The sequence below is a fragment of the Lutra lutra genome, chromosome 4 (assembly GCF_902655055.1).
Source record: "Lutra lutra chromosome 4, mLutLut1.2, whole genome shotgun sequence".
In the NCBI taxonomy this organism is placed as follows: domain Eukaryota; kingdom Metazoa; phylum Chordata; class Mammalia; order Carnivora; family Mustelidae; genus Lutra; species Lutra lutra.
The window spans coordinates 25,901,426-25,925,516 of record NC_062281.1 but is presented as its reverse complement, the minus strand read 5'-3'; the positions used below and the strand labels follow the sequence as shown (position 1 = coordinate 25,925,516).

Below are 24,091 nucleotides of genomic sequence, written 5' to 3'. Positions count from 1 at the left end.
GGCTCATACGGGAATGTCCAGGTGCAAGAATGTTTGGCACTTTAAAGCCATGGTTCCCAACCAGGGGAAATACTGTCCTCTACGGGACATTTGGCAATAAATGACCGGAGACATTTTTGCTTGTCACAACTGAGGCTGTTTGTGTATGCATGCGTGTGTGTTACTGATGTTGTGTAGTGGGTAAAGGTTAGGAATGTTACTAAACATCTTCCCATGCACAGGACAACCCTCCATAAGGGGCCACACTTGAGAAATCCTGCTTTACAAGAAATGTAATGGGCCTCAGGGTGCAGTGCAAAAAGATAAAAGGAATTTGAATTCCTTTCTGTAAAGAATTATGTATTATCATTAGGTTTTCATTAAGATAATAATAATATTTCATTTACAGAATCATCATTCTGGGAAATCCTGGGCCAATGGAAAAGGGTCTTTTTCTTTTTTTCTGCAGAAGGAACATATGAGTATAATCATAAGAGGAGGATGTAAATTATAATGAACATGAATCCATTCAAGTAAATAAACTAAGCTGATATTTTCTTTTGCCTGGAATGGAAGAAAAAAGTCAACCTGCATACTGCCTCTTGGTAATAAAAGGTTTTCTGAGAACTAGAAGCACACACACACATCCACACATTGAGTATTTTGTGGACAACAGAATAGCATTAGATAAGAGCAAATACAGGAATCCCAGTAAGCAAGCTATTGTTATACCCAAGAAGTATAAATGATACAAACTTGGTCTAGGGTAAAGGCAATAAAGATGGAGTTAACTGGTTGTGTCTAAGATAGTGGAGGTAAAACATGACTGGGTGATAGGTTGGATGTGTAGAACAAGGAAGAAGACCTAATCAGGACCACTTCCCAAGTTTTTGGTTTCAGCACCCGTGCAGATCAGGTGCTGGTAATCAAGATGGAAAGGATGCCTTAAGAAAGAGCTTTACAGTGAATCTCATATCTTCAAATGCTCCATCCCTCTGTAATTCAATAACATTTTAATTTAATTTAGAATCATTCTAATAATATAAACTTTGTGTATTTTATTGAATCAACAAAGATTAGATTTATCTCATAGATACAAAACAGAAACAATGACTATATACTTTAGCAGCCCTATACAAGTAGGAAAAAATGGTGAATCATTGGAAAACCATGCAGTATTTACATATGAGGTTACATTCTTCCATTTTATCTGACTCCTATTCTATGGAAGCTATTTTTCAACTCAGCAAGTTGTAGAAAACTAATAGCAATGCAAATTAAGTCCTTTCTAGTAGATGTTCAATTGACTTTCCAGGTTTGCCTTCATTTGCATATTCATTTCAATATTCTTATTCTATAAGTGTATCTATTCTTTGAAGGATTCTCTTTTTGTCTGGTTATAAAATCTACCTGGTTCCCTCATTGATTAATGAGTAAAATAAATTCTTTAATATGTGTTCATTTTGGTATTTTTATAAATGTTGCAATTTCACCTTTTTTTTCAAAGTTATCTTTCCATGTGTTAACTTTATTACATTTTAATTTGGCAAGATATGTGTTTTGCCAGTTTAGTTCCAGGTATTTTTCATCACATTCTTAAATTTCTCACACTTAGTCATCTCCGAACCTGTCTCTGAACTATATTTTCCTAATATTTACATATAAAAATGCTTGTATGTTTTCTCTTTTAATTTAGAAAGAGGTGAAACAATTAGAAAAAGGGGAACCGCTGTAAATGCCTCTTACTGAAATGGATCTTAATCCAAGCCTAATGTTCTTATATCTTGTTGATAAAGAATAACTGCCCTTAGTCTCCTAGAGAGTAGCAATGAAAATCAACTACAATTTTTTTTTAATTTTTTTATTTTTTTCAGCATAACAGTATTCATTATTTTTGCACCACACCCAGTGCTCCATGCAATCCGTGCCCTCTACAATACCCACCACCTGGTGCCCCCAACCTCCCACCCCCCACCCCTTCAAAATTCTCAGATCGTTTTTCAGAGTCCATAGTCTCTCATGGTTCACCTCCCCTTCCAATTTCCCTCAACTCCCTTCTCCTCTCCATCTCCCCTTGTCCTCCATGCTATTTGTTATGCTCCACAAATAAGTGAAACCATATGATAATTGACTCTCTCTGCTTGACTTTGAAAATCAACTACAATTTACTAACACATCCGATTTCAAAGCTAAAGTTCATAAATAATAACCTTCCATTATAACACACACACACCCACACACACACACACACACAAAATGATTTTAAACTACTTCTGCAATTTGCTAATCAAGCAAATTGATATTTGGAGCAATGACTTTGAACTCACAAGTAAGTGACCAAATAAAAGTTCTGTCTTGCCCAAAGAATGCTTTACATTTTCATGTTGCCTTTGATGTGTGCTACTCAGAGGCAAAATGCTTTGCTAAACATGTGATGTAGTCAGAAAACAGTATCTTGTAGTCCTGCAGTCTGAAGTAAAACAAATAAGCCAAAAAAGAAAAAGAAAGAAAAATGGCAAATCTCAGAAGATTACTTCTCCCTTCTTTCCTCAGGCCTTTTCCAGGCAGTCAGCTCTTTCAGCTAGGAATAGATCCAAATTTCGTCTCCATAGATAAATGCCAAGCTTGCACAATGTTTCTTGACTTCAAAAATAGATGTTTCTCTTCAATAAGTTGTCAAATTATTTTAGGAAATTTTCTCTTTATTTGGCACAACTGGTATGAATTTATCACTAAAGGTAAACTAAAATCTTTTTTTAGGTGGAAAGAGAAACAAATAGTTTTCATAGAATAATTAAGGTGTCAGTGGGAAGAATCATTTTATATAACATATTTAGGAATTACAAAGTGGTTGTACAAAGTGAAATATTAACATATGAAAGAAAAATTTATGAGACTAAAGAACATTCAAGGAGCAGAGACAGATCTAGGCTTTTAAGTCTTCAAGTTTATTCTTTTGGGGGAATCTCACTTTAATAGAAAAAAAAAAAAAAGAAAAATTACAAAAAGGAAAATTACTAAGGTCCCTTCTGGGTTTTTGAGAGGCTTGAGCAAATGCAGGACTATGGAACTTGTTTCATTAGAATAAATTCATCTCTATTGAAGAAGAAAAATTCTTTTCAAAGTACTGTCTAATTATTCATTTACCACACAAACATTTAAAACACTAATGCCCTTTACAGGGTAGTTTTTGGGGGATACAATGAGGAATGAAAAAAGAGAAATGCGTGTTCCCTTGCAGTATATAGTCTAGCAGGTCAGAAAACTCATTGATTAAATAACCAAATGGCTACTTTGGTAAAGGAAGTAAGATGTAAATTTATGAATGAAGGTATATTTGAAAAATTCGGCATAAAGAAAAAACAACCCATAGTCCCACCACACAGAGGTAACCTATGCTACTATTTTGAAATAGTCTTCCCTATTTTATTTTGCCCATTCACAAATAGGTAACTTCAGTATTCTTATAACTGTATTGTCTATTCAGATTCATATCTCTTTATTTTATTTACATTAGTGAAGCCAAAGTACTTATTAATATATTCAAATATCTAATTATAATTCATAGTAACAAACTGTGTTTTAACATCCCCTTATTACTGGGGAATTTTTGTTTTTTACTTTGGTCTTATAAATATTACCATAACAAATCTCTTGGACTGCATAGCTGAATGGCCCCTTAGAGTCCTACCTGTGGCATAAAATATGATATTTTTAGATAGTTTATATGTATTGCGAAGTTACTCCCAAGAAAGATTTTACCAATTTAAGCTTACAGGAATTTTGAATTAAAACCATTTCAGGGGCACCTGGGTGGCTCCATGGGTTAAAGCCTCTGCCTTCGGCTCAGGTCATGATCCTGGGGTCCTGGGATTGAGCCCCACATTGGCTCTCTACTCGGCGGGGAGCCTGCTTCCCCCTCTCTCTGTGCCTGCCTCTCTGCCTACTTGTGATTTCTGTCAAATAACTAAATAAAATCTTTTAAAAAACAAAAAAGACCATTTCAATTTTACAAAGCCCTCAGTAGCATTGGTTGTTATGATTTATAAACAATTATAACTCGATAGTCCAAAATATTATTAGTTTTGCTTCACCTAACACTTATTTAATTCATGTTGATGGTGAATCACTTCTTATGATTGTTACCTTCTTAATTTCTTCAGTGACCTCTTCATTTGAATCCTTAATCATTTGGTTGTTTGGAGGGGGGCAGTTAGTGTTTCCCCTTATTTTTATGATGCGCTTTTGTTTGAAAAACAAGTAATTAAATGGATCTACCATCATTAAAGTATGCTAACTTAGTAAATATTTTCTTCCTTTACAATAGTGCCACATGCTGAAGTGAAAAAGAATTATGACTCAATATTAAAATCAGACAATTATGACAAATGGGGAAATTCCTGTGAGTCTATATTAGAAGTCTCATAGACTTAGTCATTATATTCTGCAAATATTTGTTATGCATACCCATACAAGAATAAAACATTTGCTAAACCTTATAATTTCACAAAGGATGTGATATCGAGATAAAGTTTAAGAGAGGCCAAGTGTGCGTTACGAGGAGGAGAGACAGACACTTCACAGAGATGGAACAGTATTTAGACAGGCACAGACAGACAAAACCAAGGATACAAGTGCTAAGAAATTGAAATAGCTGTATAGTGACAAAGAACAGAGAACTTAGGAGAGTTGATGGATGAAAGTGGAGAGATGAACAGGGGTCAGTCAAATGACAAAAGTTTTTCTTTTTTTAAAAGATTTATTTATTTTAGAGAGAGTGCATGTGTGCAGTTGGGGGGACAGGCAGAGGGAGAAAGAATCTCGAGCAGACTCCCTGCTGAGCCGGGAACCTGACTTGAGGCTCAGTCCTGGGACCCTGAGATCATGACCTGAGCCAAAATCAAGGGTCAGGCTCTTAATGGACTACACCACCCAGGTGCCTCTGAATGACAAAAGTTTTTGAGAAAAGTAATCACCTGTTCACATTTCTTCTGTAAGAGACATTAAATTTCAAGCATCTAAGGAGATGCTTAGGAGAGCTTTAACAAAAAACAAAACAAAACAAAAGAACATGAGAACAGTTAATATTACTAAAATGGTCCATACTTTAGCTCTGAGAAGGGCTTGACACAAGACCCCCCAGTAAAAGTGGAAATGAAGGGAAGCACATTTGAAGGAGACAATTGAGGAAACGGGATGAGTGGGATGAGGCAAGGAGGAGATGCCTGACCTTTAGAGATGGGAGTATAATTTAACAAGATAAGGGTTCTGAGGAAAATTCATTTAAGAGACAGAGTGAGTTTCATGTTGAGCCTGTTGATTATCAGCTGCCCGCAAATCACAGGTAATAATGTCCAATAAGTAGTGATTTTTGGAAAATTGGCATTTGGTAATTGACTTTTGAACTATTAATTATGGTTAAAAAAAAGTTTCCAGAAATTTAAATTATGTGAACTAGATGGGAGACCTCTCACAAGCTGATCTGTCCTGTCTTATATTGTTAATAATTTGAGGCTCTATCTCTTTCTCCTACTTCCGGCTATCCCTCCCTGCATATAGGTGCTCACTGTGTCTCAGTGGATGCATTGCCAACCCATCCTAATTGGACACTTTGGTTTCAGGTTCGCCCCCTTTCTAACCATTCTCCACTGTTGCCAAGAGACTTTTCTAACACATTCAATCAAGTTGCACCACCATACTGTTTCTTATACTCTTTAGAAAACTCTTGGGAATACAAACATTTTTAGAGTGTGCCTCATCTTACCTCTCGACACTCATTTCTTTCCCGAATCCACCATACTTAGAAACATGTCCTGATGCCTTATCCAGTGTCCATTCTTTTAAGTTAAAGTACTAAATTATGGTCATATTCTGTTTCAGTTCTTGTCTTTTCTTTTTCCTCTGCCCAACTGTTATATTCTAGTGAAAATATTTTTATTTACCCTGGCACTTACGTATCCTTAGCACTTAACTGTGTATTTAACATTTGGAGGGTGATCAAAATACCTTTCATAAATGAATTCTGTTTCCTCTAAGACAATACACCATTTATTTTTGAAGAAGCCTCAAGATGGGAATTTATGACTACAGCCTATCAGTCAGGATTGAGTCAGGAACCCACAAACCACACTAGATGTTTCAACAGAAGGAACATATAGAGCGTTGGTTAAACAGATGTTGAAGGCAGATAAAATGAAACACTGAATCATCATGCAGGAAAGCAGCTCCCATTTACTGAGCTGGAGAAACAAAGAGAAGAATCTGAGTCTGTCAGAGCCCAGAAGCTTGTTGAAGCAATCCCAAAGATCTTGGAATCAGAGGTTAGAGGAGGACACATCATTCAGCTGGTTCGGGCACGTCTGAGAAAGCAGGATGAGGTTGCTTTGGGAAGTGCTGAAAGAGTCTGAAGAATTGAGAGAAGTGCAATGCTGAAGAGAAAGTCCACACTGGATCTTCTCTGCCAAGAAAAGCAAGAAAACAGAAAGATGCAAGCACACTTTCCTCTCCTCTGTCTCTCCATTTGTTCTCTAGTACCCTTATCTGTGGAACTTGGTAGAAAGCCAGCTGCCAAGAGATAAATTGAGTTTGTATAACCCCAGCCCAAGCACCCGAAACAGAGTCTAGATTTTTTTATACTCAAAACAGATGGATAAATGTAGAGCTTAGAGGATAGCTTAATAATCAGCGTATGCATAAACCAACTTGGCCTTAAAAATTTATTTTAGGATCCTGATAAGTGGAAAAAAAGAAAAAAACAACAACAACAAAAACGATGACGACGAGAAAAGAAAAGAAGTAAAACTATGCCTTTCAGGGAAGAAATAAGAAAGAATAACTTACCAATGTCCTAAAACATTCAGGACAGATCTTGCTTATGCCCAGCTATAATGATGTAATGTAGAAAATAAAAATGGGTTCACTGAATTCATGGATGCCCCATGGATGGTGTACCAGGTTTGATGACTGATCAGGGGTACACTATTAAGAAGAGGTGCTCAGTAAACATTATGCTGTCTTCACACTATGGCTTTACCTAACATTTTTGGGCCTTGACTTTCCTTGTGGGAAGAGCAGTATTAAATATGAGCCTGCACCTCAGAGGATATGCCAGGGTTGGAGATAGAATTTGTGGACTCTAACATTTACTTGAAACCATGAGAGAGGATAAAATCTCCCAAGGGAACTGTGTGGAAAAAGATAAAGTACCCAAGATTGTACTTAAGAAACACTAATATTTAAAGTTTATGGCAGGGGATGGGGAGAGCAAAGAAGAGATTAGAAAATGCTAAAAGATGTAATTTCAGAAAGATTGATCCTGCTATCATACTGCTGCTTTAATTTGCATTTTTATTAATATCCAATTGGATGTTTTCTCGTATTTGGTGATCATTTGTTTTTTTTTTTTTTCATTGTATGAAGATTGTTTATTTCTATTAAGTTTTATTGTGGAGCTTTCATGATTTTCCTTTAGACATTTCTATGAACCTTTAAAATTATAGTGTCAGATGGTAGAAAATCTTCAAAGACCTCATTCTAACTGCTCCTCTGAAACAGTCTTGAATTTTAGTGGCAGTTTAAGAAAATTGTGCCAAATATACAAAGTGTTTTAGAAAACCCTAAAATTATGGATATGCACCTGAAGCTGTGCCAGTATTCTCTCCTTCCCTCCCCTGTTTTGTTTTGTCTTCTTTTTTCTGTAGGCAGAATTGAACCGTAGTTGTTAAGGGTGAGGAGAGATGTCCTTAAAGCAGAGTTCTTGGATTTCAATCTTGTTTTGACTAACAAGCATAGGCTCCTAAGTGAATTACATATCTTCTCTGTGATTCTTTTTCTCTTCTGTAAAATGAGGATGAAAACATCCATCACTAAGTAAGGTGATTGTGAATGTTAACTGAATTGGTGAATGAAGGTAATTTAAATCAATGCCTGCACATAAGAAAACACCTAAAGAATAACTGATTTTACATTTATTCATCTCTGTCCTCGTTTTGACTAGCATAATTTGGCATATATTATTAGGATCTCAGTCTCTCCCTCTCTCTGTCTCTGTCTCTGGCACATACTGTTAAAATCTCTGTCTTTCTTTCTCAATATGTGTATGTACATGTATAAAAACCTACATTTTACAAACGAGTAAACTAAGGTATAAAGATATTGTTATCTTGACCCCAAAAAGCAGCAAATGAGCATTCACTGACGGTCATAGCTATTAGGTTACACTCATTAATCCTTTTCAAAGTTAATAATCTATTGATCACTACATCGGAATGAGATGTAGTGCTTGTTAAATAAGATTACTGAGCTCCACTCTGTTTTACTGAACAATTATGAGGATTAATCCCAGAAATTACATGTCAAACTGCTACTTCAAATGCTTCATAGGCACATTAGGTCAGGAAAACTGCACAAAATAAAATGTGATCCAAAATTTACAAGAAAGGGACACATGAAGGAAGAGAACGTCCAGTGATGATGTATGTAAAACACATATAATTATGGAAAATTTCAGATCTTTTCTGGTAACTAAGCCTTGGAAAAATTCTCTTTTTTGATCCAGAAAATGAAGAAATATTTTGAATTGGAAATGTTTCTTTGTATCAGGAGACCATTCTGTTGGGTCTTTAAAAAGATTAAAAACAAATGAAGTAATGATTTGGATGGCAAAATTCAAGTTATTTTCATTAATTAATTGGACACGTACTTGCTGGTTTAGTTGTTAAAGATCTGGCTGTGGAGAAAAATAAAAACAGACAAAAAATTTTCCTCTCTTTTTTGCATAGTTACATTTTATCTTTATAATAACTGACCTCACATCAATGAGACCGAAATGAGATAATGTCTGTAAAATGTTTTGTAAATTGTAAAATATAATGGACTGATAAATGGTTGTTATTATGTTACTTTTATGAATACAGTAGTACTTCTTTTTTTAAAAAGGTTTTATTTACTCATTTGTCAGAGACAGAGAGAGAGCACAAGCAGGGGGAGCAGCAGGCAGAGGCAGAGGGAAAAGCAGGCTCCCTGCCAGGTAAGGAGCCTGATGTGGGACTGGATCTCAGGACCCTGGAATCATGACCTGAGACATAGGCAGACGCTTAACTGACTGAGCCACCCAGGTGTCCCTAGTATAGTACTTCTACATTTTTTACCCATCTTATGCATGACTTTAATAATCAACAAATAAAGGTAATTTATCATATTTGAAAGACTACATGAGGAATAAAAGCAAAGAAGATAAACGGTGAAATTCATACCCTCAAGTCATTCATGGTCAATGAAAGTGTTTCAAAGACTAATAGCATAACTATAATCCTAGAGGTGATCAGACATAGTGCATGTGGAGCAGGGAAAAGGAGGATTTTAAATAATCTTGAGGGTGGTTAGGAAAGGTGAAAAAGACCTTGTAATGTGAATGCAACTGAAAGGGATAAGAGAGCAGAGGGACACTACCATAGAGAAGAACCAAAGGCATCTAAGACCATAGTATACTCATAAGGCTAGTTGCTCTGTTGGGTTAGATGTCCTGCTATTTGAGGGAAAGTCAAAGATGAGACTTGGTAGCTCAGTAGAGAACAGATTCATTCATTCCTTCTTTCATATATTAATCAGTCCATGTTTGAATATCTTTATATACTAGGCTAAAAGAATATGATTAATACAGAGATGAAATAAAGCAGGGGATACCTCCGCAGCCCCCCCCCATTGCCGTAATCAGATTTATATGTTATGTGCAGGATCAAGATGAGGCCAGAGGCAAATACCACTCTTGGGAACAGTGACACCAGTATGAAGTAAAAAGTGCCACTGGAATATAGTGGAGATAAAGGATATTAATGAATTTGAAGTGAGGAATGTGGGAAAGAAATCAGACTTCTACTTTGGATGAATATGTGATTAAATTATGGTACCAACCCCAAAAAAACCCATTTTGAAAGGAAATGATTAGTTTGATTTTTGTAACTTCCAACTATGTATTTGTCTTTTATCCCCCTGAATTATAGTTATCCAGTGCCTTTCTGAACCATCTGAGTCTGAATAAGAAATAGACATCTTAATTTTTTGGTAATTTTTAATTCACAGCTCTTAAATCAATGTCTGACACATAGTAGGTACACAGGCATGGTTGCTGTATTGAAATGAATATGTGTACTATACAGCCTTTAAAATAGACTACCAAACTAACAAAATCATCATCAAGGAAATTCAATCCAAAGAGGAACATTTACATGATTACAGTTGCTAAAGTTCTGAATTTACCAGCATGCTTTCCTTTCAGGAAAGGCATCTTCAGCTATCTGAATTGCTCTTTTCACAATTTTAGCTTCATTGACTTCCATTTCAGAGTTATTTTTAGCACATAGATATCAGCTACTGAGACATATTTGGTAATCAAATAAGATACCTGTTTATCACGAGTTCTAAAGCACTATGGGAATAATTACAGCATAAGTGCACGATGCTGGAAGTTTTTGGAGTTACAGCTGTCTTGGAGGACATAGTCTTCTGTCTTACTATTCTCTTTTTCTTCCTCTGCCTCATTACTGATTGATATATATGAAAATAAATCAAGATGTAAAGTGGCAACTTACCACATCAAAGTTGTGAACACAATGGCCAGAGTTCACCAGGAATTATGTTAAATTCCCATGACCCAGGATTGGTGAAGTCTTGTCCACCTGCAGCTCATCCCTACTGTGCACAGGCTGGAGTAGACTAAGAATGCATTCTGAAAACTCCGCACTTCAAATTTTTTTATTTTAAGTACAAAACTTATTATTTTTTCCCAAATAAATCTTCCTCTTCAAGTTTTACCTAAAGTAAAAGTTACTATCTAGTAAGACTGTAAGATTAAAATTAGCAACAAAACACAGCCCCCACCCCCAAGAAAACCTGGGGTCTTAGTTTACTCTATCCATTCCACAGGTATGAATAAAGTGGCTCACTCATGTTGAGCACCTTTGCTATGCCACACACCTGCCTAAGCATTTCTGTGGGTTACATCATTTTTTTTCATCATTAAAACAGTCTTTGAGGTGGAAATTTATGTAATCTCCACCCTCTTATTGAAGAAACTAAACCACAAAAAGATTAAGTAGCTTGCCTAAAGTTTCATGTTTCAAAGTAAGATTGTCTTAATTTATTATTTTTTATTGTGTTATGTTAGTCACCATACAGTACATCATTAGTTTTTGATGCAGTGTTCCAAGATTCATTGTTTATATATAACATCCAGTGCTCCATGTGTGCCCTCTTTAATACCCACCACTAGGCTCACCCATCCCCTCTACCACCCTCCCCTCTAAAACCCTCAGTTTGTTTCTCAGAGTCCACAGACTCTCATGGCTCATCTCCCCCTCCGATTCCCCCCTTTCATTTTTCCTTTCCTTCTTCTAATGTCCTCTATGTTATTCCTTATGTTCCACAAGTAAGTGAAACTGTATGACAATTGACTTCCTCTGCTTTTAAATTCTGGCTTCCCTGTGTGATAGTTATTTGATCCTGGGTGAATTACTTAATCAGTTTGAGACCTAGGTAACCAACAATATTGATTGCAACAGACTGGAGGACTTCCTGAAACAGGATTTATTTTATTTATTTATTTATTTATTTAGTGTTCCAAAATTCGTGTTTATGCACCACAACCAGTGCTCCATGGCTCACCCAACCCCTCATCCCCCCTCCCCTCCAAAACCTTCAGTTTGTTTCTCAGAGTCCACAGTCTCTCGTGGTTTGTCTCCCCCTCCGATTTCCCCCAACTCACTTCTCCTTTCCATCTCCCAACGTCCTCCGTGTTATTCCTTATGCTCCACAAGTAAGTGAAACCATATGATAATTGACTCTCTCTGCTTGACTTATTTCACTCAGCATAATCTCCTCCAGTCCCATCCATGTTGATACAAAGGTTGGGAATTCATCCTTTCTGATGGAGGCATAATACTACATTATATATATGGACCATATCTTCTTTATCCATTTGTCTGTTGAAGGGCATCTTCATTCTTTCCACAGTTTGGCGACTGTGGCCATTGCTGCTATGAACATTGGGGTACAGATGGCCCTTCTTTTCACTACATCTGTATCTTTGGGGTAAATACCCAGTCGTGTAATTGCAGGGTCATAGGGTAGCTCTATTTTTAATTTCTTAAAGAATCTCCACACTGTTTTCCATAGTGGCTGCACCAACTTGCATTCCCATCAACAGTGTAAAAGAGTTCCCCTTTCTCCACATCCTCTCCAACGCTTGTTTACTGTCTTGCTGATTTTGGCCATTCTAACAGGGAAACATGGGATTTTTAAAGCTAAAATTGATACGACCTGGAATAATTTATTATCCTTCCATATTTGAAAAATGAGCATAGTATAAGTGTCTACATTTAAGGATTTTGTTGAGTATTAAATGATAATCTGTAAGGAGTGTTCAATAACCGCTAATTCTTATTATCATTATTGCTGTAATTTTCTCCCTTATTTTCCTTGTCCTAGACACTCTTGGTCTATTCCATTGTGCATATTGCTACCCAAATGATGGTATAAAACCTAGATTGATAATGCCACTCACATACTAAAAAAATACAGAATTGACTCTGTATTGTCTAATTAATAAAGTATTTTGTAATATAAGACTCTTTGCAATTCATTCTTGACATTCTGTAGCAAATTTCTTGAGGAAGTACAAGGGATGGAAACAGGGCAAGCTCTGTGGTCACATATTTCAAGGTTTGGATCCAGTTCTATAGTTTAGCTGTGTGACCTTTAGAAATGCTAAACCTCTCTACATTTTAGATTTTTCATTTTTAAATGTGGTGCCAGAGTATCGACCTTGTATCTTTGGGCACATTAGACAAAATGATTTTACATAATCTTGCCAATAATATGTCTCCAATAAAAGCTCATGTATTTCTGTCCTCTGAGTTTTTTTTATCTGCCTTCCCTTTCAAATATAACAGTTTTACATACCAATACACCCAACACAATGCCAACACAGTGCCCATGCAGTATTTTTTCCTCATTCATGCTGTTTTCTTTCTGTATAATTTCCCATCTCAATGTATAATTTGTAGAATTTTTTTATAGTTGAAGACCAAGAAAAAAATGTCACTTCTTCCATGGAAAATTTTCGAATTAAGTTTCAAATATGTCTACTGAACTTTTTATTTGTCTACCTTATAGAGTGTTTAACATTTAAAATTATTAATTTATTTAGTCAGTTACTTACATCACTATATTGTGAACCTCTAGACATTCACGTGGTATTTTGTAATTATGGAAAGTAATACTCCTTTAAGAATTGGTAAAATTAATTAATAAAATACCTTGTCCTACTCTCTTTTATATATGGACTTGTGTTCATCCAAGGATCTGGCCCTTAAAAAGAAGTTCACAATTCTTGATTAATAAATAAATAACTGAAAGAGTGAATGATGTATTCAAATGGGCATTACCCTTTGGTTGTTCCCTATAGAGTTTATATATTTATCCTAAAGATAGTTTTATTTTTCTAAACATATTGTGGAACTTCTCTGGGATGTATTTATAGATCCAAATCTTGGGGATCGTAAAAGAAATCAATCCCTATGACTAAAAAAAAAAAAAAAATTTCTGAAAGACGGTACATACTGGGAGAGATAAGAAGGATTCCTCATTCCTCATGTTGGCAACAAGACTGGGAAAGCACCTAGCTTTTTCTGAATTTGACAAGGCTTACACATTAGAGAAAAAGAGATTGCAAATGGATGAAAAGAATACCGGCAAAGAAATACTCGCAAACAGACAATGCGCTAAAATTATATATAAACTGAATTTAGTGTATACATATTTAGATCGATATTTATATTCGATAAAAATATTTTTGAGGGGCGCCTGGGTGGCTCAGTGGGTTAAGCCGCTGCCTTCGGCTCAGGTCATGATCTCAGGGTCCTGGGATCGAGTCCCACATCGGGCTCTCTGCTCAGCAGGGAGCCTGCTTCCCTCTCTCTCTGCCTGCCTCTCTGTCTACTTGTGATCTCTGTCTGTCAAATAAATAAAATTTAAAAAAAATATATTTTTGAAATATTAAGATTAAGAAACTAGGCAGGAAAAGATCCATAACCAAGTAAAGCAAAAGTTGGCCTAGATAATGAGACTAACAATAGGCACTACACATGCACATTTTGACTGTTCAAATATTCCAAGTGTTCCTCGAATTAGTTTGTTATGATGAAACATTGTAATAATTAGAAAAGCAAATCAAATATGTATAAATTATGTTGGTTTCCCATGGTGGTTACATGGGATAATTAGTTTGTATATGAGTCTTTGCATAAATTCCTCACAGAGTTCCATTGCTTTAGAAGTAATTATTTATATTAGAAAAGCAATGTCATAACTGTAACAGTACATTCCATTAAGAAATTATGGGAAGTTATGACTAGTTTGTGGGAGGATTTAGTGAATGGATCTCTTGATTAAATCTGAAGTTTTATAATATGAAAACACGAAAGAGTGTATGATAATAATACTGGAATTATGAAATAAGGGTCCAATACCAATGCCACCTGGGAATGAATGGAAGATAAAGTACGTGTGAGAAGATGTAATTTATACAATGATAGAACTGGATGTGGGATATGAGGAGAGGATTCAAAAAGAGGATCCAGAATAAAAAAAGAACATGGCAATGATTTGCAGAAGAGGAGGATGAAGAACATGAATTTTTTTAAAAAAGATTTAAACAAGAAGAGAAAGATAACAAAGAAAAGCAAAAACAGTTTGAGTAATAGCAGTTTTTTTTTTTTTTGTAATAGCAGTTTAGAAGCAAATGTTAACATATAGTGCTTATTACATATTAGGAACTAATCAACTTGCATTACTATCATTTTCTAGGGAAGGTTGCACATATAATCAAAGTACTCATTATTATTAGTAGAAGCTAGACATGAGCAGTGGAAGGAACACCCCAAGGCAGAGTTCCAAATCCTTGAAGCAAAATGATGGAAACATGGGTTGGAGCCAAGGATGATGATAAATAAGCTACACATTACAAGCCCAGGAGCTCAACATCTTGATCCTGTGGCTTTCAAGACTTCTGTCGTACAAATCAAGAGTCACAGGTGCAGAATATCTGTTCTCCTCTTCCACCTCTGCCCCAACGATAATCCCTACTTATTATAACACATTTGCATTGTGGTTATAGCCCCCTGATGAAAAAAAGACTGCTGTGATGGCTCCAGGACAAACCTTATAGGGTCAAGAACTCCCTCTCCCATCCTGTGGGAGGAGTTTCCCAAATGATTGGAGGCAGCCTCCATTAGAGACCACCCCATTGTATATCATGTCACAGCTCCTCCCAGCCCAGAGATACCCAATAATTTCCAATTCCAAAACAACCTAGGGGCTAGTTCCACCCCAGAACCTGTCCACTTTCCTACCTGGAAAGTGTACTTTCACCTTAATAACTGCTTTGTGCTTTCTAATTTCTCTGGGCTGTTCTTCTGAGGACACTTACTCACACAACTCTTCTGGAGAATCCAAGACCCCAGACCTCCATTCATACAACACAGAACCTCTCCTCTATATAACCTTATGACTCCTATGGTTACAGGAGAAAACAGACTGAAGAGATCACATACCTAATAATTGGCAGAGCCAATACTCAAACTTCTGCTGGAAATCACTCTAAAACAACAAATTATCATTAGTTTTGAGAGTAATATAGGAAACCACTGGTTGATCTAGATTACAGCTGGAATAGAGGATATTGACCCACAGATAAGATAGAATTATACAATAAATAGGTAATTATTTCTTTTCCGAAGATTTTTTTAAAAGATTTTGTTTATTTGACAAAGATCACAAGCAGGCAGAGAGGCAGGTAGAGAGAGAGGAGGAAGCAGGCTCCCCGTTGAGCAGAGCCTGCTGTGGGGCTCGATCCCAGGACCCTGAGATCATGACCTGAGCCAAAGGCAGAGGCTTTAACCCACTGAGCCACCCAGGAGCCCCAATAGGTAATTATTTCTTATACCAAATCAACAAAGAGAGATGTTGTTCAGAAGTTGACAGGAAAATGGGGTAATATAAGGGAGAAATAGAGCTTAGGTGTCCTAGAGAGGTTATGGCAAAGCAGTTACAATTCAGACACCATGGAGCCTGATACCAATGCCTATGAGGATTCTCTTATCGTGTGTCACTAGGAGGTTGACTTCTTTTGTCCCTCAGTTTCCCTTTTTTCCCTAAAGTTTTTATTTAAATTTCAAATAGTTACCATAAACTGTAATTTAAGTTTCAGGTGTAGAATTTAGTGATTCAACACACATACAACACCTGGTGCTCATCACAAGTGCACTCTTTAATTCCCATCACCCATTTCACCCATTCTCCACCCCCAGCTTCCCCTCTGGCAACACCACTTTGTTCTCTAGTTAGGAGTCTGTTTCTTGGTTTGCCTCTCTCTTTTTTTCCCTATACTCATTTGTTTTGTTTCTTAAATTCCACATATGAGTGAAGTCCTATGGTACTTTCCCTCAGTTTTCTGATGTTAAAATAGCATCTAACCTTGGAACATGGTACCCACAAGAGTAACTAACAGATTTAGAACATATACCATGTGAGAGGAACAGTTCTGAAGCACTTTTCCTATATTAACTTATTTTCTTTTCTCAAAAATCTTATAAGATGAACCACACTATTATCTTTACTTTATAGGTAAAGAAATGAGCACAGAAATTAACTTAACCAAGGTCAAAGCTAGGAGAGGAGGACATTTGGCCTGAGATGCCACATCATTATTAACCTGAATAAGGTATAAATTTCCAGAATAAGGTGTATCACTAGATTATAAGTGATTAGAAGATGAGTATAAATAAATTCAGGATCTTATTCCTATTACAATTTATTTATTAACAAAAATTCAGGAAATGACTCACAGGCCTATAGGAAATGATAACAATATTTTACATATTTATAGAAGATTACAGGTTAGGAGCACCTGGGTGACTCAGTTGGTTAAGGATCTGACTTTGGCTCAGGTTATGATCTTGGGGTCCTGGGATCCATCTGCACTCAAGCTTCCCTCTCAGCAGGGAATCTGCTTGCCTCCTTTCTTTTCCCTTTATCCCTCCCCCAACTTATGCTCTGTCTCTCTCTCTCTCAAATAAATAAATAAATATCTTTTTTTTTTTTTTTAAGATTACAGTTTAGGAAGCACTTTCACATATATCCCAGATGATCCTCACAAGAAACCTACAAAGTCACCAGCAAAGAGACAGCAACTCAGAAAGAAAATTGTTTGCCTTTCATGAACTGATGATAACTTTCTATTCTTCCCATTTCACACTGAATATTCTCTCCTCTCTCCTCTTTTGCCTTCATTTTTCTATATATTCTCATGCATGCTATGTTTTCTAATGTTATACAATTAACTACTTTATTATAAGAATGTATAATGCATGTATCCTATAGCCATGCTACAAAAATCTGCATTTCATCTTTCTATCTAGGTTGGGAACAAGCCTTATGTCTTACACTTTATTTCTGTACACCATAGAAACTGAGGGCATATTGTACTTGCTACATACTGTTGCTAATTTGAGTTTTTTGTTAAGCAGTTTTTTGAAAGCTTAGTAGACGGACCTTTTGATCTCCTTTCCTACTGCACAACACTCAAGAAACCACTGAGGCTCAGAGACTTTGCAATGAAAAAGGAGTCACAGACATAATAGTGACTTACTTATCTGGCAAAAACAAATAAACATTTTTTTTTAAATATACTCTTCTTTTACATTGACAGAGGTATTTAACCTGAAAAGCAAGATGAAGCTGGAGAAATCATGATGAATACACACATAATAAGATACCTACCATCTTCACTTCATTATATTGAGAAGAAATTGAAATGCAGTCCTCCCAAGGTTACAGTGGGCAAATGATGCTATTTACAGATTACCAATCCTTGTTAAGTTATTAGAGAAGGAAAAAGAGACAGCTGCACGACAGTTTCACAGTTGGTGCAATTTCATTTAGCTCCAAGGATAACAAACACAACTTGAAAGAACAACTACATTATGGTAGATGACAAAAACTATTGTATTTATTTGTGTTAGCTTCCCTATACATAGACAATGAAAAGAACTCACAGCTAAAGACTCTTCCAAGGTCAAGAAAGCTATCATTCTCTTCCTCAATTTTTTTTTCTTTTTATAAAACACCCAAAATGAGCATACAACTTTTAGGTGGTCTTAGACATTGCATCTATCGGGAAAACAGCAGACCCCTAGACCCATACTCTTAATGTTACTGCAAATAAAATAAAAAATTCTTGTGTTTTGTGGAATTCTTGTGATTTATTTTATAAAGAAAATTTTATAATAAGATATCTTTGCAGTTTTAAATTACACCTACATTGTATGGAATATTCATTCTACAGATGATTTTGCCTCGAGATAGCTTGCTGGCAGTAACAAATATACCTTAGCTTTTTTCTAAGTAAGTACTGAGGAATTCTAAAGCTTGCCAAATCTCACACACACACACACACACACACACACACTCACACACACAAATATGTTGAACACATTTGGGAAATGCTGAGTCAAAGTTAAACAGAACTGTTATTTACCAAAATATTCACAATTTCTAGTATACTAAAGTACACTGTGAGTTTTCAAAAATAAGGAGACTATGATATTTAGTGTGTCTAAAACACATTTGTTTTTTGAAATGCTTTTTCATTTAACATGTCTTAACTTTGGTTCTCCTAGAACAAAATGCAGGACATGCTAAATTGGTCTTTTAATCCACCCAGACTGAGTTTGTATTTCTAAAATGGTAAGGCAGGGCATCTGAGTGGCTTTGTCCATTAAGCATCTGCCTTTGGTTCAGGTCACAATCCCAGGGTCCTGACCACATGGGGTTCTCTGCTCAGTGGGGAGCCTGTTTCTCCCTTTGCCACTCTCCCTGCTTGTGTGAGTTCTCTCTCTCCGATGAATAAATCAATAAAATCTTTAAAAAGAAACAAAGTAAAATGGAAAGGGACTATTGGGAAATGTCTTTGAAATGCTGAATAATATAGGATTTCAAAGTGTCTTCCATAAAAAATATTCTAATGCTGTATTTTTAAACTTTTATGAAAATCTTTACTTCTACATAGTAGAGCAAATGAAAATTGTAAGCTGAATTTTATAAAATTGTTTACTTAGCTATGATCTTAGATGCCTTTATGTGCTTCAGGTTAACAAACCTGAAGAGATCACAAGTAGGCAGAGAGGCAGGCAAATAGAGAGAGAGGTGGAAGCAGGCTCCCTGCTGAGCAAGAGAGCCTGATGTGGGGCTCGATCCCAAGACCCTGGGATCATGACCTGAGCCAAAGGCAGAGGCTTTAACCCACTGAGCCACCCAGGCGCCCCAACACCTGTTTTTATTTAGCCATTATGGACTTGCTAAATTTCCTGGCATTTAACTTTCTCTACTAAGGAAGTCTCACTCCATCTTTATCAGTCCCTGATAACATATTTTTACTTTATGTTGCTCTCTTCAGAACTACCTTTCATTAGTAATGCTTTCTTTTAGCAATGTTCCTATATTACAAAGGTCTTTTTTTCTACTCAAATTTTTACTCAGATTCAATGGCAGCTGGGTCCTGGAAAAGAAGCCAGCTTGGGTATCAGTCCTTCCTGCCAACAGTAACAATTGATTTTCTTCTTCCAAAACTGAAATCAGTGAGGAGAGAGGCTCCAGAAAATAATCAATGTCCACTCCACTAACTATGTCAATGTTAATTAAGTAAAATATGCTTTATTTTTCTCTTTTAAACAACTGTCTAAGGGGTGAACTGGAAAGAGGATTTAATTATGCTTTCAATGCACCTCAAAGTGCTCAGGCTTTATAGTGAAAGAAGATTCCCATTGGGAATCAGAAGTGATTACTCTATGGGCACTTTGGGGCTCTTAAATGAACCAGAAGACCTTGTATTCTACATGTGAACTGTGGATCACACAGGTAAACCAAGTGCAGGACTGTATGCAAATGTGGATATGCTTAACCACTTCAGGCACAGTTTGCAAGCGTTCAGGAGCAATCTCAAAGTTTTATTAAAGCACTGTGCTGGAGAACAAGACTAATCAGGGTGTATTCAAGGAGCTGTGTTATCCGTCCGATTAATGACATATAGATTTGAGTTTAAAATCTTTCATGATATTTTACTTTCACTCTAATACACAGAATATACACTTATATTCCACTTATTCAGCCCATTTTCATCCTTTGATCTATAAAATTGACTAGTAAATATAATCTCAAGTGCTTTTCCTTTTTTCAAAGAGACTTCCAAAATCTTCAAATGCTAAGATCTTTTGCATCTTTGTATGTCTCACAGTACAGTATCTTTCTGAATACATATTTTAATCAATGGGTAAATTGGTATCAAATTAGAATATTCAAAGGAACCAGCCCTTTTTAATGGTGGGCCACAGAAGTCCTCCATAACTGTAGCATAAATTGTCAAATACATAAAAAATAAGGAGTTCAGTTGCCTTCTATCAAATGATACTATCTCTTTATAAGACTTAATCACTATCAGATAAACTATTTATTTCATTTTTGCTTATCTTTTCCATCTAAAATATAAAGTATACAAGAGAGATCATATCCACTTCACCACTTTTTTCTAAATACAAAGAATAGTGCCTGAAACATAAAGAAGTTACCCAATAAATATTTGTTGAAAGAATAAGTAAATGAATATTGGATAGAAGATAATACCATATCATAAATTTTCATAGGAAAAAAAAATAAATTTTTGTAGGAACTAAAAAAATTATCCTCTAGGAAGTTTGTATCAATTTTCACCTCTGCCAACTGTGTATGATATTACTGTATTCCTTACACCATATCTCTATGCTAGATCTTTTTTTTTTTTTTAAAGATTTTATTTATTTATTTGACAGAGAGAAATCACAAGTAGGCAGAGAGGCAGGCAGAGAGAGAGGAGGAAGCAGGCTCCCTGCTGAGCAGAAAGCCCGATGTGGGGCTTGAACCCAGGACCTGGGATCATGACCTGAGCCGAAGGCAGCGGCTTAACCCACTGAGCCACCCAGGTGCCCCTCTATGCTAGATCTTAACCAGTGTTAGCCATTGCTATCTATGGACCTGGGATTTCACATCTGGGGAGACTTCCCTGAATCCTCAAGATTTTGAAATAATCTTCTGTATTTTCTTCTAGGAACTTCATAGTTTTTAATAGATTTTAATCTATCTCATATTTATTTTGCTTGAGGTGTGAGATGGATACATTAACTTTTCCCCCTAGTGAGTAGCCAGTTATTTCAAAGCCATTTAGTGAACACACCATTCTTTCTCTGCTGACTTGAAATGTTACAACAAGGTAATGGATCTGGACTCTTTATTCCAATTCACTGTTTTATAATTATCACACTAATAACATGGTTTAATTACTGCATCTTAATAGTAGATGATCTTGTAAGTCAGATCCCTACTTCATGCTTATTTTTTTCAGAATCTTCCTGTCCCTGCTTAAAAACTGATTCTCCTGGGCGCCTGGGTGGCTCAGTTGCTAAGCCTCTGCCTTAGGCTCAGGTCATGATCCCAGGGTCCTGGTATCTAGCCGCACATTGGGCTCCCTGCTCAGCAGGAAACCTGCTTTCCTCTCCCACTCTCCCTGCTTGTGTTTCTGCACTTGCTGTCTCTCTGTCAAATAAATAAATAAAATCTTAAAAAAAAATAGAAAAGAAAACATATGTTTACAGAAAAACCTGTACACCAATGTTCATAGAAGCATTATTGATAATAACCCAAAAGTAAAACAAACAAATTGTTTATTAGCTGATGAATAGATAAATAAAATGTGATATAAAATAATGTTACTTGGCACGAAAAATAAATAAAGCATTAATACATACTCCAACATGATTAAACCTTATGCTAAGTTTTAAAAGCCAGTTAGGAAACATCACATATTTTATGACTCAATTTATATGAAATGCCCAGAAGAGACAATGTATGGAGATAGAATTAGTATCTTCCTCGGGTTGGGGGATTGCTGGAGGGAAGGAAGGTGAGAAGCTGCTGAGAGGTAGAGGGTTTCTTGAAAATTAGATTGTGTTGTATACGAAAATACATTGAATTGTACATTAATAAGACGTAAACTGTATAGTAAGTGAATTATATTTTAATTATGCTACTGAACATAAACATATCTTTTGTTATTCACAATAGGAAGTGATTTATATACCTTTTGCATGCATTGTCAATTATTTGGAATGGCTGAAATTATATTTATCTCTGTTCTGTAAAATACCTAACTTTTGGTTAGATTCTATATGAGAACTTTTGATAATATTCCATGAGCAAACCATGACAGAATTTTGGCTCTGTTTAAAATGTCCAGTGGTATCTCTAATTGGATTAGCCAAGTTTGTATGTAATATTAACTTTGTAGATTAAAAAATGCTCATTAATAAACAAATTGTATAAAAATAAGTTTTAGCCAGTTTGAAAAATATTTTTATGTTTAAAAATGAACTTTCCAATTTCAAAGTGCAGCTGGCTAAGAAGCTGTGATTCAGTCTTTGCACAACTCAGTAATCATAGTGTAAAATTCACAAAAATAAATTCTGAGGCTGATGACCAAGCCATTTTCCAGAATTCTAATAGCCATCATGATCAAATCATGAAAATGGGCACAAAATAAATATGCTAGGCTAAAAGAAAAAGATATCTCTTCCTGTACTTTTTGGGGGAGGGGGGCTCTTAGATCAAAAATTGAGTGGCCATATAAAAACTATGACTCTTTTTATGTCTTTTGGGCACGAAAGCATTTTTGAAGCATTCAGAGTGCTACAAATCCACTACAAGTATTTCTAACATATGTAGGTTTCGACTGTGGGGGAAAATAAAAGAGCCAAGGAGGAGAGAAAGCAGTGGATAGTACTGGCACATCATGTTCTTGGAGGTATGGCTCTATAAATTCAGCACTGATATTGAAACAAACCAGACGATTTCAAATAGAAGGAAACTGAGTTTTTAGAGTTTCACCATATGTTTAAACATAACACAAAGCCAGAAATTGGAATTTCAAAAAGGCTCAAAGGAGCTTTACCAAAACTCTATTTGTTATATGCTCAGCATCTGGTTAAGAGTATCACTATTAAGTAAGATTTGTGTTGTTTTTTTTTAATTTGTAGATTGGAGAGCATTTATAATCCGTAGTTAAATTTGGTTGATATATTTCATCTAGTTGAAAGATAAAGAAAACAAAACTAATGTGGCTCTATGAAAACGATAAGACTATTGAGACTGAATGTTACCCTAAACATTTAGAAGAGCAGACTATGAGGATAAGGAGATAATCCATACACAGATTGTGATATCTTAAGTGAGAGAGAAGCTGAGGAACAATGTAAGGAATATTAACAAAGCTCAGGAATGCAGGAAGCATTGGAGGAGACATTAAAATAAATTTCTGAAATATAAATACTTTCAAATATAAACAGATATCTGAAATAAATATTTCCAATTCTCAGAACCCTTGATTCTATGAATGGTGGGCTTTTTATAATATATGGCTAACAGTTTTGTTGGAGTAGATTCATTTTATTTAAATCCTATCATTAGTCATCAATTCTAAAATTTATGCAAAAGGGCATTTCAGTTATTCATTTTTTTAGGGAAAAAATTTGAGATATATGTAGATATAGATAGTGATATAGATGACAGATACAGATATTGATGATAGATATAGATAGATATAGATACATCTTGCCTACATCTCACATACCACTTTCTTTTTTTTTTTTTAAAGATTTTATTTATTTATTTCACAGAGAGAGATCACAAGTAGGCAGAGAGGCAGGGAGAGAGAGAGATAGAGGAGGAAGCAGGTTCTCCGCTGAGCAGAGAGCCCGATGCGGGACTCGATCTCAGGACCCTGAGATCATGACCTGAGCCGAAGGCAGAGGCTTAACCCACTGAGCCACCCAGGTGCCCCCACATATCACTTTCTAAAGGGATTCAAATGTCAATGCTATCTTCTTTATCATTTCTATATTTAAAAATGATAGTTCAATAGTAAACAAAGATACTTCCGTGTTTCCAGTGTTCTATTAGGTCTCTCATAATCTGA

General features: G+C 35.8%; 1 protein-coding gene across 5 annotated transcripts in view; it reads right to left on the bottom strand.

Moving 5' to 3' along the window:
* The window catches only part of CSMD3 (CUB and Sushi multiple domains 3), a 1,255,873-nt gene that overhangs the window by 1,180,079 nt on the left and 51,703 nt on the right, over positions 1-24,091 (bottom strand). The gene's annotated exons all lie outside the window — the stretch shown is intronic.